At 44.4% G+C, this 12813-nt stretch overlaps 1 pseudogene across 1 annotated transcript; it reads right to left on the bottom strand.

The window, feature by feature from the left end:
- Nucleotides 1–8090: 8090 nt before the first annotated feature.
- Nucleotides 8091–10404, bottom strand: LOC147616112 (RNA polymerase II C-terminal domain phosphatase-like 4 pseudogene; annotated as a pseudogene). Its single transcript, XR_015262598.1, has one exon. The product of XR_015262598.1 is annotated as an RNA polymerase II C-terminal domain phosphatase-like 4 pseudogene (transcript).
- Nucleotides 10405–12813: the final 2409 nt, after the last annotated feature.

Raw genomic sequence — 12813 nt, 5'->3', positions numbered from 1 at the left:
GCGGACATCATACATTGTAGCAACGCCATATCTGCACAAGGGCGGAGGGCTGCACATGCATCCCCAAAATCCATCTTGGTCACCATTTGCTTTACATCTTCACCATAACCCCTAGTCATCATCTTCCTTTTCTTTCCCAATTGAAACTACTTCCCCAACTTGCTAGGAGTACTGTTTTGGCAGTCAACGGGCTTCATAGAAGATGCAAGAATCACAAGAAGATGAAGACAAGGAAGGCGGCATTTTACATTTTTTCATTTTATTTCCCGCAAGCACTCTTTTGTAAAAAGCCCATTTTTATGAAAAACCTGTGTAATCATGGATATACATATCATTTACGGGGATCATGTATCCAAGATATTTTTTCAGATATACATCTCTCAAATATTTATTTGTTGATGTTCGTCAGGTGTGATCGAACTGTATCCACGCATCTCGCAGTCGCCCCAGAGCATGTTCATTGCATTCTATTCACCAAATCCAACCCTAAAGTGGGTTCAATGGTGGACATCTTGAAAACATAGCACTTCTCACATGAGGACCCTTGACTTGGGAACCTGCTTCCATGGAAGAAGTTGTTAAAGTGCACTCTCGCTTCAGCTTCAGAAGTGCATCCAAGCCAAAACCCTTCTTTGAAGGGCCTTGCCGGGCTGTAACAACTGACTCCAAAACCTAAAACATAAATTATTCAAATATTACAATGCATCTTATCAAGATTTTAATAACTATTTAATACCTACTAAATTTACCAACTAGATTAGCCTACCAGTTGTCTTCCACTAGTGGTCCCATCTCCTCTGCAGCAATGTTAATGAACTCTTGTTCCCCAATGAAATGAGAGGAACCACCTTCTTACACTAGTGCTGCCATGACGATTTCTTTTGCCACACACATTTGAACATTCCTTGCTCTAGCATTGCGATCCACCCCTAGCACCCTAGACACCATTTGTCTGGTCCTATCAGTCAGTGCCTTTGATGTGCCTGCATGTACATTATGTTGATGGGTGCTGATGTGTATCATTAATCTGCTCATCATCTCGTCGGAGGGCATCACATAATAGATGTAGCAATGCACATCATTGAAACTGAGCAGTAATGGCAAAGGAGCTTCCCATACACATTGCTGCACTCCTCTCTAGTTGTTGGTGCCTTTAGCATGCTTCCAATAAAATGTGATGTATTTGACACCCTGTGGTTCTTTAAAAGCGGGCAAACTTCATTAACACACTTCAAACTACCTAGACAATGGCTTCGCCGAGATACTCTAGGGAAGGCAATGTTAGAAGCGGGGTACTTGAGGGGGAAGATGACATCATTGTTGGTGATTTCAATATGGCTGAGACAGCACCGACTACTCTCACCCTTGGACGGGGCCATGAGTCACACTAAGAAGGAGGCATGGCAGAAATGTGCCCAACAAACCAACTGGGTTGATGTAAAGCAAGTTTGTAGGGATGCCAATGCATGTAGCTACACGTGGTCTAACAAGCAAGCTGGATATGGCTAGCGAGCAACTAGGCTGGACAGATGTAATGTGTTCAAGGGAGAATGATGGGGGACTTTCTGACCCTCCCGGACCAAGGTTTCTATAACCGCTCACCTATTCTGATCTCCTTTGCCATACCGGACTCTGCCCCTCGCAAAAATGGGTCTCCACCCTTCCAGCTCAATATCTCCCACATGGGGAAGGTGGATTTCTATGCTAGGATTGTGGCAGCGTGGGATGCAGCAAGAGCCCAAGGTCCAGTGGAATGCTGGGATAGATGCATTAGATATGCAACAAACGTTTGCAAGAAGTATGGGAGAATCAATGCCAGGTTGGGAAGGGCCTAGCTCACAATAGCTGAAAAGCTAAGAGAGAACCTCATTCAAGCATTGCAACATGAAGGACTCGACCCAATCAGTACCATGCTGATTAACAATATAGATTCTTGCAAACAACAGCACAATTGAGCTCCCTCAATGCATCACATCCTCCGGCAAGGTAATCAGTAATATATATAAGACCCCATCTGCAAATAAATCGCGACCATGAAGCAAAAACTCCTGCAAAAAGAATGATATATACAGAATCAGGCCATCACCTCTTGAGTAAGGGAATTCATGCCATCAAGGCCTGCCAAGCAGAAGACATAGATAACTGTGACTGCAAAAAATCTTGAAGAAAAGAAATGCATTGCTGCTGCACACTTACGATACTGAAACAGATTGCACTTGACTTCCTGTATACATAATGAGATTTCTAGAGCACCAAATTTCCCACAAAGAAATGTATTTGCAAACCATAAATGCCACATGTTGTTCCTCTGTAATAGGATGCAATAAGCCAACAATCCAATCCGACCAATGAACCCTAATCCCAAGCCATGCAAAAATCCGCCTGGTCATTTGAACCCAAAAAGCTCTAAGAGGAGGGCATTGCAAAAACAAATGTTGTAGAGATTCTTCTGTTGCATGACACCTATGGCAGATGGGTGAACAGATATTTCTGCTGGCCAGCTTAAGACCCGTTGGCAAAGCTCCAACAATGATCTTCCACAAAAAGCATGTAATTTTCTGAGGGAGAGGACTTTTCCACAATAATTGCAACTGTTGCTGCCATCTGGTGCCAGACCACTGTACCTTTTCCAAGTTTGATTAAGATGATGAAACCAATCAGGGGTCATGAGATGAGAGCATAATACAAAGATTTAGATAGAGGAGAAATCAAAGGGGTACCCGAAACCCAACTCCAATCCTTTCAAAAAGAGTCTGGATTTCTTTGAGTGTTAATAGGCAGCTGAATAATGAGATCCATGATCTGAGAAAGCAAAGGTGTATGCTGTGGAGATAATCCATACATGACTTTCAACTGGTGAAAATCTCTCCACCCCTTCAATCACCTGGGATTACAGTCTCTCCACCCCTCCAATCACCTGGGATTACAGTCTTTTTTGTCATAGTCAAGCTAATGCCTAGACAGCTGCTTTTTGGTTACTTTTGACTTACTGGATCATCCCTTATCCCCCTTCCCTCCTCTATCAAGCTAATGCCTAGACAGCTGCTTTTTGGTTACTTTTGACTTACTGGTTCATGTCTTCCCTTTTTCTATCATATTGTATATATTTTCATAGTTTAAATATTAAATGCTATTTCCACTTTTTAAAAAAACAATACAGATTCTTACCTACAGGCACCCGATTGTTAGAGATGAAGCGATAAGCGTTCACTGTTGCCAAGGGAGATGCACCCACTAGCTTCTTCTTTCGGCAAGTCAGAGAAAAACACCACCAAGAAAGAATCAGCAGACTGATGTTGTCTAATGGCTCTTTAAGTGAGGACGAAGGGGAGATAGCCTCCCACTTCACTCTGCACTTATCCACCATCCGTGGATTTTCCCCCTTGGTAGAGGTGGGATACTCGAAAAGATTGGAGAACGTACTCTCAAGGAGGACAGTTGAAGATTCCTCGCTCCCAATTCTGAGCAGCACTCTCACGGAGGAGGAACTCAGGTTTGCTGCTGGCAAGATGGGTAAGGAAAAGACCCCAAGACTAGATAGCCTTCCTATAGAATTCTACTAGCACTTCTGGCCCCTGCTCAGCATGGACCTATGTGCCATGATTAATGATGCATGAAGACATGAAGAACTCACCCAGGAGGTGAATCGGGGGCATATCAATCTCATACCAAAAAGATCCCGCAGATTGGTTTGGTAGTTGGGGATTGGAATTCCTCTCAGTATGCAAACGCCTCCTACAAAATATTTCCTAAGGCCCTTGCACTCCGGATCAAATTCATCTTGCCCAGATTTGTGGACCCAAATCAGTTTGCTTTCGTTCATGGCCTACAGATCCATGAAGCAGTACTTACCATCCAATGTGGAATAGATTATGTGATGGCCCTCAATTGACCTTATATGCTGCTCAACCTTGATTTGGATAAGGCATACGACAGAGTATGATGGGACTTTATCCATACAGTTCTAGATAGAATGGGTTTTGTACATGCCTGGGTGGGGATGGTCCAAGCCCTGCTGGTAAATACTAATTCTGAGGTCATCATTAATGGGATGGCAGTTGGGGATTATGTCTTGCACATATCTGCAAGACAAGGATGCCCGTTGGCACCTCTTCTTTTCTCAGCTGTTACTGAATCCCTGCTTGCAAATGTTCGATACTTCCAAGAGAGAGGTATCATTAAAGGACTCCCTCTCTCGGAGGGAAGTTAGGAGATGACCACTCAGTTCTTTGCTAGTGACAATAGTTTAATTTTTGTTTATGATGAGGCTAACATTGACACATCCTTGCAGGTAGTTGGCGAGTTTTGCCAGCTTTCAGGATTGTTTAATAGCACATCTAAAGCAAAGGCTTTGTTGCTAGATAGATGAGACCGTGAACCCTCGGACCTCAAGTTTGGTCTTAAATGGATTCCACACGGCACGCCCTCCTTTAGACAATTGGGCTGTCCCATTGGGACTGACATTAGCAATAAACAAAGGTTTGATTGGTTATTCCCCATACTGCAAGGAAAGATGAGCTAATGGAGCAAGGCTCAGCTATCCTTTGCTGGGAGACCGGTGGTCTTCAAGCATGTCTTATTGTCTTATGTGGTTTAATTAGCCTTGTACTGTGGCTTCAACAAAAGAGACCCGGCCAAGGTAGATAAACTATTCAGGGATTTTCTGTGGAGCAATGCTGATGGCAAGGGGCGTCCCGTGAGAGAAAGTATGCCTACCCAAGCAGAAAGGTGGATTGGGAATCATTAACATGACTATGAGAGCGTAGACCCTTACACTCAAGTGGCTGTAGAGAATTGAAACTTCTCGACCTTGGGGGCTAATAAAACGAGACACTTTATTTGGCATGCTAAGGAACTGCTGGGACAATGGCTGAACTTATCATGTCGCGGCGGGGAAGAGGCTTGCTACTATACGGGTAAATGCAAAATCAAACAGTTAGCCTTAGTGCAAGGGCGGGTGGTAGGTTGGCAATAAATCCTTTTATCACTTCAATGGATTGATCAATGAACCCTTTCTGGAGACTGAGCCCTAGGAGAAAGCATATGGTGGTCACTATGTAACATGCATTGCTACACGCTAGCCAGGCACGCAAACTCCACAAGAAGGGCATACAAACATGGAATGATTTGTGGGATAGAAGATTGACCCAATGGCTTGATTGGGAAGACATTGCTTGACAGTTTGGCCTATCCAGTTCATCCTTATCAGTGCTTCAAGTTGCTCTGCTAAGGCGCTTCCCCCATGCTGGTCGACTGCTATTAGTCTTAAGCTAGAGAACCGGTTTGTCAACTGGGCATCAGACACAGGGAAATCACTCCTAGATATGAAAGGAGCTCATATTCACACTTGTCAAGCCAATTGGTTTGGCAGACTAGGCCACAAGTGGAATCTACCCAGTACTGTACAAACATGGGCTTGACACACATATGCAATATGGACAGCCACCCCGTGCCTCCTAGTCAATGTTTTTCTCTGGTGACTGCTACACCAAAAAGTCCCAACCCGGGACAGGCTAGCTAATTGGGCCCCAATCTCACTGTTCTGCCCTTTCTGCAATACACACAAGGAAACTCAGAGCCCCTGGACAATGCTAAAGCATAGTTTCTGTGACTTTTTGCCTTTGTTGCCACATGCAATATTTACTTTTTCGTTGTAATTAAATCTTACTAATATAAATACATCTTCTCTAGAAAAAAAAAAAAAGGTTGATCGGCAAAAGAGGTGATTGAATTAATACACACAAAAAAAAAAAAAGATGAAAAGGAAGTTCTGGGGAAATGGCAGCAACATTTCACGATGCTCTACATAGCCTACAATCACGATGCACTCGCCAAAAACAGACTCTCCAACCGCCTGAACGATTGGATATGGGAAAGAAGGGAAGGGCTTTGTCAAGGGTTAGTTGCAATGTGGGAAGGCTTTGAATATGCTCAGCATTCTGATCAAGACTTCATCTTCCTCAAGCTAGACTTTGGAAAAGCGTACGACTGCCTAGAATGGGAATTCATAACTCAACTGCTGAGGGATATGGGTCTCAATAAGAAAGAAGCTTATTCAAATGATCTCCTTGTTATTTGGAAAACTCTAGGGTCAAAAGTATTTGTAAACAGAATCCTCTGAAAACCTTTAACTCTCAAACGATCCATCATGCAAGGATGCCCTATGGCACCCCTCCTTTTTGCAATTACGATAGATCTTCCTATGACCAAGTGCCAAGTACTCTGCCTCCAGCTACTTGCAGCTGACACGAACGTTAACACCATCAAAGAATCCTTAGAATTCCTAGCAATGTTCTATGCTGCCTCAGGCAAAAATGGCAATGGATTGAACAAAAACTCAAAATTAGATTCAACTGGTGGAAAGACTGTCAACTGTCCCCAGCAGTCAAGGTTATAGTCATAACCACTTCTTTATACCAACCTCAATCTACTTTCTCTCCTATTGGAAACCTTACCTTCACGTAAAGGCATCAATGCTAAGTAGGAAGTTTCTGTGGATAGGCAACGCCTTTTAAGTGGAGACCTGCACTTTAGAGAAAGAAAAACGGGGCCTTGGAATCGTAGGCATCCACCACCTGCTGGGAAAAAGAATGGCAGCCAAATGGAGCTTGTACATGGAAGCACCTACTCCTGGAAGAGACCGTAGGATTCACCTCAGGCTTATGGAATCTGATTAGAACTTAGTTAGTATGGTCTTTCTGGTGTCAAAGGAATGCATGCCTTTTTGAAGGTGGTGCTAAGGTTTCCTTTCTGTAGACACTTAAATCCGATTTGCTTGTCCACTTGCACTAAGTGTATAGAGAATAGCTCAAGTTGGCTCAAGAAAAGCTAGCTAAAAAAGACTATGGGTTTAATTAATAGAGAAAGCTAAGTGTAAGCACCAAGGTAAGATCAGGAAACTGACAAACTCCTCAACTTGGATCTAAAAAAAGAGAACATCAGGTAATCTTGATGGGTCGTAGAGGAAGATACCACCGCCCAGTGCTTACACACACAAAGAGAGGTGCGTGGGAGACAGGGAGAGATAAGAGGGTGGAGGTGCTATCCATGGAAATGGCTAGAGACACAGATAAATGTATACATGCCTCATTGCTATCTGGCATAAAGGAAATTGATCTTGCTAGCATACAGAAGGGCTGAGATGGCTAATAATTTGAGGCAATACACACAAAATAAGTTTCTGCTAGCCATATAAAACCTCCCCTTTTGCTTAGTAATAAGTCACCCACATTTGAGAAAAGGAAAAGGGTTTGTAATAATTATTCAGGGGCCCTACACACACACACACACGCACACTAGTTTAAACAGCATGAAAGCTTGTATAAGGAACATTCTTTCGTAGTACGTCAAACCTGAGAAGAAGCTTGTACAGCGATATCAAATCTTGTACAAGGAGCATTCTAACATGTATGAAGCTTGTACAGCAATATCAAAGCTTGTACATACACTAAACCTGAGAAGAAGCTTGTATAAGAAACAGCATCAGAGCTTGTCTAAGAAACATTCTTACAAACATGGTACTTGAGAAGCAGCTTGTACAGCAATGCAAGATCATTTGATGAGGCACATAAAGAGCGCTCTTGATGTGGCAAGGAAAGAAATCATCATCCACAATCCGAATAAGCAGGTGGGTAAGGGCATGGCACATTCAAAGGATGATGCAAAATATGCAGCTTTTCAAGTAATCAGAGATCTATAGATAAATGACATGCTGTGTGTGGTCTAATGCTGTTATGAGCTTTGGTACGAGTGCTTTGGCACCGGATGCATTGGTTTTCAAGCAATATAAACCAGCCATTGAGTTGTAAAAGCAAAATGTTGGTCGTAAAAGCAGCTCCAAGGTTCCAGGGAAACGAGACCGAAGACCTCCAATTGCAGAAGATGAGTAAGAGATAATGCTACAATTGAAACATGTAGCAAGAACCCTTCTCAGAAAAGCTGATGCCTTTTTGGCTCAAGATGAAATTAGTGCACAAGTCATGATTTTCGAAACTATTAAGGTGCAGAATCCAAGAGATGATACATTTTTGGCGTACTACAGAGGAGACTGCAACAAAGGCAAAGGACCACCTAGCAGAAAGGGAGAGATTGAAGTTCTAAGTATAGTGACTGCATGCATTAACTCTCAAAAAATGCCCTGTTGCCATATGCGGTTGTGGACATTTTTACAAGAAGAAAAGTACTTCAAGCTGGTTATACACAGCCAAGTCTCAATAGAAATGTCCAGCAGACATCTGTGGCAAAAAATAGAAGTACGTAAAGCTGGTTATACACAGCCCAAGTCTCATAGAAATGTCAAGCAAGTGTTTCAGTATCGGGATGATGTGGAGTTGAGTTTGTACTGGATGATGACATCTCCACCAAATGCTTCAGGAGGGAGTGTTTCCAGATATGGTCACCTTTTCATTCATGGCCTTTCTGCATGTGCCAAACAAAGCAGTCCTTCACATAGGCACATATTCCATCCTCCTGCGACCTCCTTATTTGCTTGAGTTAGCACGCATGCAGCCATTGCTTGAGACATCTATTATATGGTCGCCCCTTTCTGAACTTCTTCGGGTCCTCTTCCTTGCCTTTCTAGCTTTGCAACAAATCTGCCCCATATCTTGTTATCTGCATTGGCTTCTTCTCTTGCTGAATACCTGAGCTGTTGACATGTCTCTGTTGGCATGGTTTGCGTGTCTAATTTATGGAACACAATAACAAGAGCGTTCTACTTTGTACATGAGCACACCACGATTGCGTACATTGTTGATAGGCTTACATTCGTGGCAGTACTCATCATCAACAACACAATGAACGGTGGTGCACTATTGATAGATTTGCAGCAGGCACAGCAGAACATTGTTGCCCTGTAAACACATTCACACCTGCATCGTGCACGCATTCTTGCAGCAAGCCAATTGTCTCAGAGAATGTGCCAAGCATGGGAGTCACATCAACTGCATAGTCTCTCTCGGCTGCCCGCTTCCATGTAAAATAGGCAGCCCCTACCCAGCGAGGATGGACCAAGTGGCGATTATGGTGGAGAGCCCACTGGGCCTTTTCCGTCCCTGCATCATAGGCAATGACATGGGTAACAGAGTCATCCAGGGTGGTCGAGCACACGGCACCGAGGTGCTCGGCGAGGCGCCATAATGGATGTGCTTGAGGAGAAGAAGCATCCATAGGAAATACCCTACTGAAAACCAGTTTGCAACCAGCTAGGAGGCACGACCTGAATCCGCGCAAAGTCTCCCTCACATCCTTCTCTTGAGCACCACTTTTCTGTGCCAATTCATTAGCATTACCCTCCTCGAAGAAGGCGTGATGTACGGAGCGTAGTAGCTCAAGGGTACGTGATAACGTCCCATTTACTTTGGACTCGTCTTTCAGAGCCCCAAGTAAAGATGGGCTGTTGATGCCAAATTGCTTGCAGCTTGAGCTGAAGAAAAGGTATCTGTCCATTTGGATTAGGTTCACAGTGCGGTTCGGCCAAGCACAGTGCGAATCATCGAGTACGATGGTAGCTGATTCGGGTGCAGGGATGAGGTCAAGGTTCTTGGAGTTGTAGCAGGTACTGTCGTCGCGCGAGATGATGCGATCTCCAAAGAGAGCCCCAGAGGGATCTAAAAGACGCGCCATCGTTTCCGCGTAGGTGCGGTTGCCCATGGTGTACACATACATCTGGAACATAGTGTTGGCCTCGCGCAGAAACTCGTGCACGAAAGGGCGAAGCTTGGTGAACATGTGCAGGCTTGGAAAGGTGTGAAAGTCGCTGCAGGTGTTGCCACCATCGCCGCTTGAGACGTTGAAGAGGGATGAAATGCGGAGGGCTTCGTCGAGGGGAACCTTGGAAAAAGTGGTGGAGTTGAGGAGAGTATGGTCTAGGTCTAGTACCAAATGGAGCTTTTTCTGTACTGTACTGAGGACTATATTATTGCCATCAATTAGGCTAGATTGGTTGTCGATGCGCTCATCAGCCTCTACGAGTCGACGCCTGTCGATTTGGACGCGCTCATCAGCCTCTACACGTCGCCTGTCGATTTGGTAAGAGTGCAGCTGAGAAAGCGCCTTCTTGGCCTCGCCCTCCTCGGCCTGTTCGTTGCCGCCGCAGTGCACGCAAAGGCCTCGATTATTATAGAACGCTGGGTGAGGAGGGCATAATACTATTGAGGGCTTGATCATCAATCCTCCTTCTTCTGATCCTTTCCTCTTCTTAATTATTGCTGCTGCTTCACCCAGCTCCTGCAGGTCCTCCTCTGTCTTTCTTCTTCCCTTATTCATATACTCTAGACTCTCTCTCTCTCTCTCTCTCTCTCAGTTTCCGAGTCCTCTCTCTCCCTGGCTCTCTCTCTCTCTCTCTCAAGTTTCTGTGTCCTCTCTCTCCCTGGCTCTCAATCAGCTTCTCTCTCTCTCTCGCAAATGATTTCCTGTGCTCTCTAGTTCTTCCCCTCTTATAGGCGCGCAAACCATCTGCTTTCGCTTTGCGCTTTTCAAAACGCGTGGACCACGGAAACTATCATTTAAAAATTTCACGTCCAAAACATAAGGTAGAAAAGGGAAGTAGTTAAACAATGACTTTTTTTATCAATAATTATTATTATCTATATTAACCTAAGCTGTTCAAAAGCTGTCATACAACCAAGTCAGGGTTACAATTTACTACTCCTTCTCAACCTCATTCAAAATTTTACACAAGAATTCTAATTTTTCATGTTCGATCAAAAAGCAGTCCTGTTCCCAAGAAATCTGATACCCCAGAAGTATGCAAGCCTCTATCATAGCTTCCGTAGTGCAACCACGGGGGGACTGTTTTTCCAGCATTCCCCTTTCTTGGACCAAACTTTAATAGTGGGTCTGGTTCCAACCGGGTTTTCTATGAAAGCAACAAATGTATGATCAATTTATTTTTCTTTACGGTACCACCTCAGAGTTTTTGGACCAAACTTAGGAGGCCTTTTCTTCCCTTCCCAACATCTCACCTACATCATACAATCAAGAGTTGGGGGTTTATCTCTAGTATGTTTGAAGCTCACCAAGTACTGGGGCAGAATTCAGAACATATTCCTTTGCAGACTCTGAATCAACAAATCAATCTCAGGGCCTCTAATTTTATTCACATTACACACAGACCAGCACATGTAAACACATTTATGCATCAAATCTGAGTCTTGCAAGCCTGTACATACTGCCCTCATAAATACAATTGCATTCCTGCTAGACCATATTTCCAAGAAGATGCAAGCTCTGATAATATTAAAAACCAGACCAATGTGTTCATTACTAACTGACCATTTACCCAAGATCCAGTCCCCCCAATATGTTTGCATACCCAAGCTCTTCTCTATCCCTTTAGACATTTTGGACTAGGTACCCCTGATTGCTGGGCATTCCCAAAACACATGTTTACCATCTTCAAGTGATGACCTACACCTGGGACAGATGCCACTAGAGATGTTTCTCCTTTGGAGTTTAGAGCTAATTAATAGGTAATGCCCACATGCAAACCTTCCAACAAAAAGACTTAAAACTTCTTAGGGATCTGGCAACAATCCAGAGGAGGTTCCATCTCTTTTTCCAGCTGGAGTTATGACGGCTCTATTTGTTTTTTAGGGGTTCAGGGCAGCAGCATGGGTTTATGTATGTCAGTGGCCTTTGTAGCTTATTACCGAAAAAATAAATAAATAAATAAAGAGAAAGAGAAAGAGAAGGAGAGAGAGAGAGAGAGAATATACGCTGGACAAAGAGTTCTCGAGGTTTTGTGTGCTTGCACTTTCCTCTTAGCTCGCCACCATCATCCTCAAGTCAGGAGGCCGTACTACCACCACCACCATCATCACCACCACCATCAGGAGCCACACTATGGCCGCATTCGCATCTACTCATCCTTCGTCTCTGTGGCTTCGTCATCCACTTCTGTAGCCGCGTGCACAAGATCTCAGGAAACGATCGTGACCTACACACCATAGCAGAAGCAGGTGCAGCGTGTGTCAAGAACCTCTTCTTGGTGAGAAAGGTGACATTGGAGAGAGCAAAAAAAGGAAGAGGAGGGAGCTGAAGCACCGGGGCGATGTTGTTCGGGTGGTCCTGGCATCCCCTTTGTCCTTGTGGTTGCAGCTAATTGGGACCAGACATCATGATCGATTATCAGCAAGCGAGGACGTGAAGCAACTGAATCAGTATAGGGAGGACCAACTTGCCACTTGGATTAAGGATGAGCAGGAGGAGGAGGTGGACGGGGGTGGAATTCTTCACCCTCCCCTCTCATCACGCCATTAATTTAGTAGTTTCCCATCATCGTCAAACCTCATGGAGGAGGGGGCGTATTTTTCCACACACACACACAGTCTGACTGATGATGGTTTGCTCCTTGAGATCAGCCTCAGACAACAACGCACATGCACACATCATGTGTCTAACTGATGACAGTTTGCTCCCTGAGATCAGCCTCAGACAGCGCACATGCACACATCATGTGTCTAACTGATGACAATTTGCTTCCCTAAGATCAGCCTTAGACAAAGCCCATGATGCACATGCACATGCACACACAAGTGTCTAACTGATGACGGTTTGCTCCCTCACATCAGCCTTAGACCGACCACATGCACGCTCCCTTGGAGGAAACCTATGTGGGGCATTGGCGTACTTCACTCCATGAGGTGAGTGACCATAATTGGAGGAATTTTTGTTTTCTTGGTGGTGTTAGGGGGGAGGCTTCTTCTTCTTCCAACACACTCCCACCCCTTCTCCTCTGCTTTTTTTTTCGCACTAGTGGCTGGTAGAGACCACCCCCCCCAATCATGTTTTTTTGTGGTCCCCACCACGGTT

The sequence above is a fragment of the Cibotium barometz genome, chromosome 39 (assembly GCF_041138505.1).
Source record: "Cibotium barometz isolate CiBa-2024 chromosome 39, ASM4113850v1, whole genome shotgun sequence".
Taxonomy (NCBI): domain Eukaryota; kingdom Viridiplantae; phylum Streptophyta; class Polypodiopsida; order Cyatheales; family Cibotiaceae; genus Cibotium; species Cibotium barometz.
Note: the sequence above shows the minus strand (reverse complement) of the source record. Positions and strands in the feature narration are given on the sequence as shown.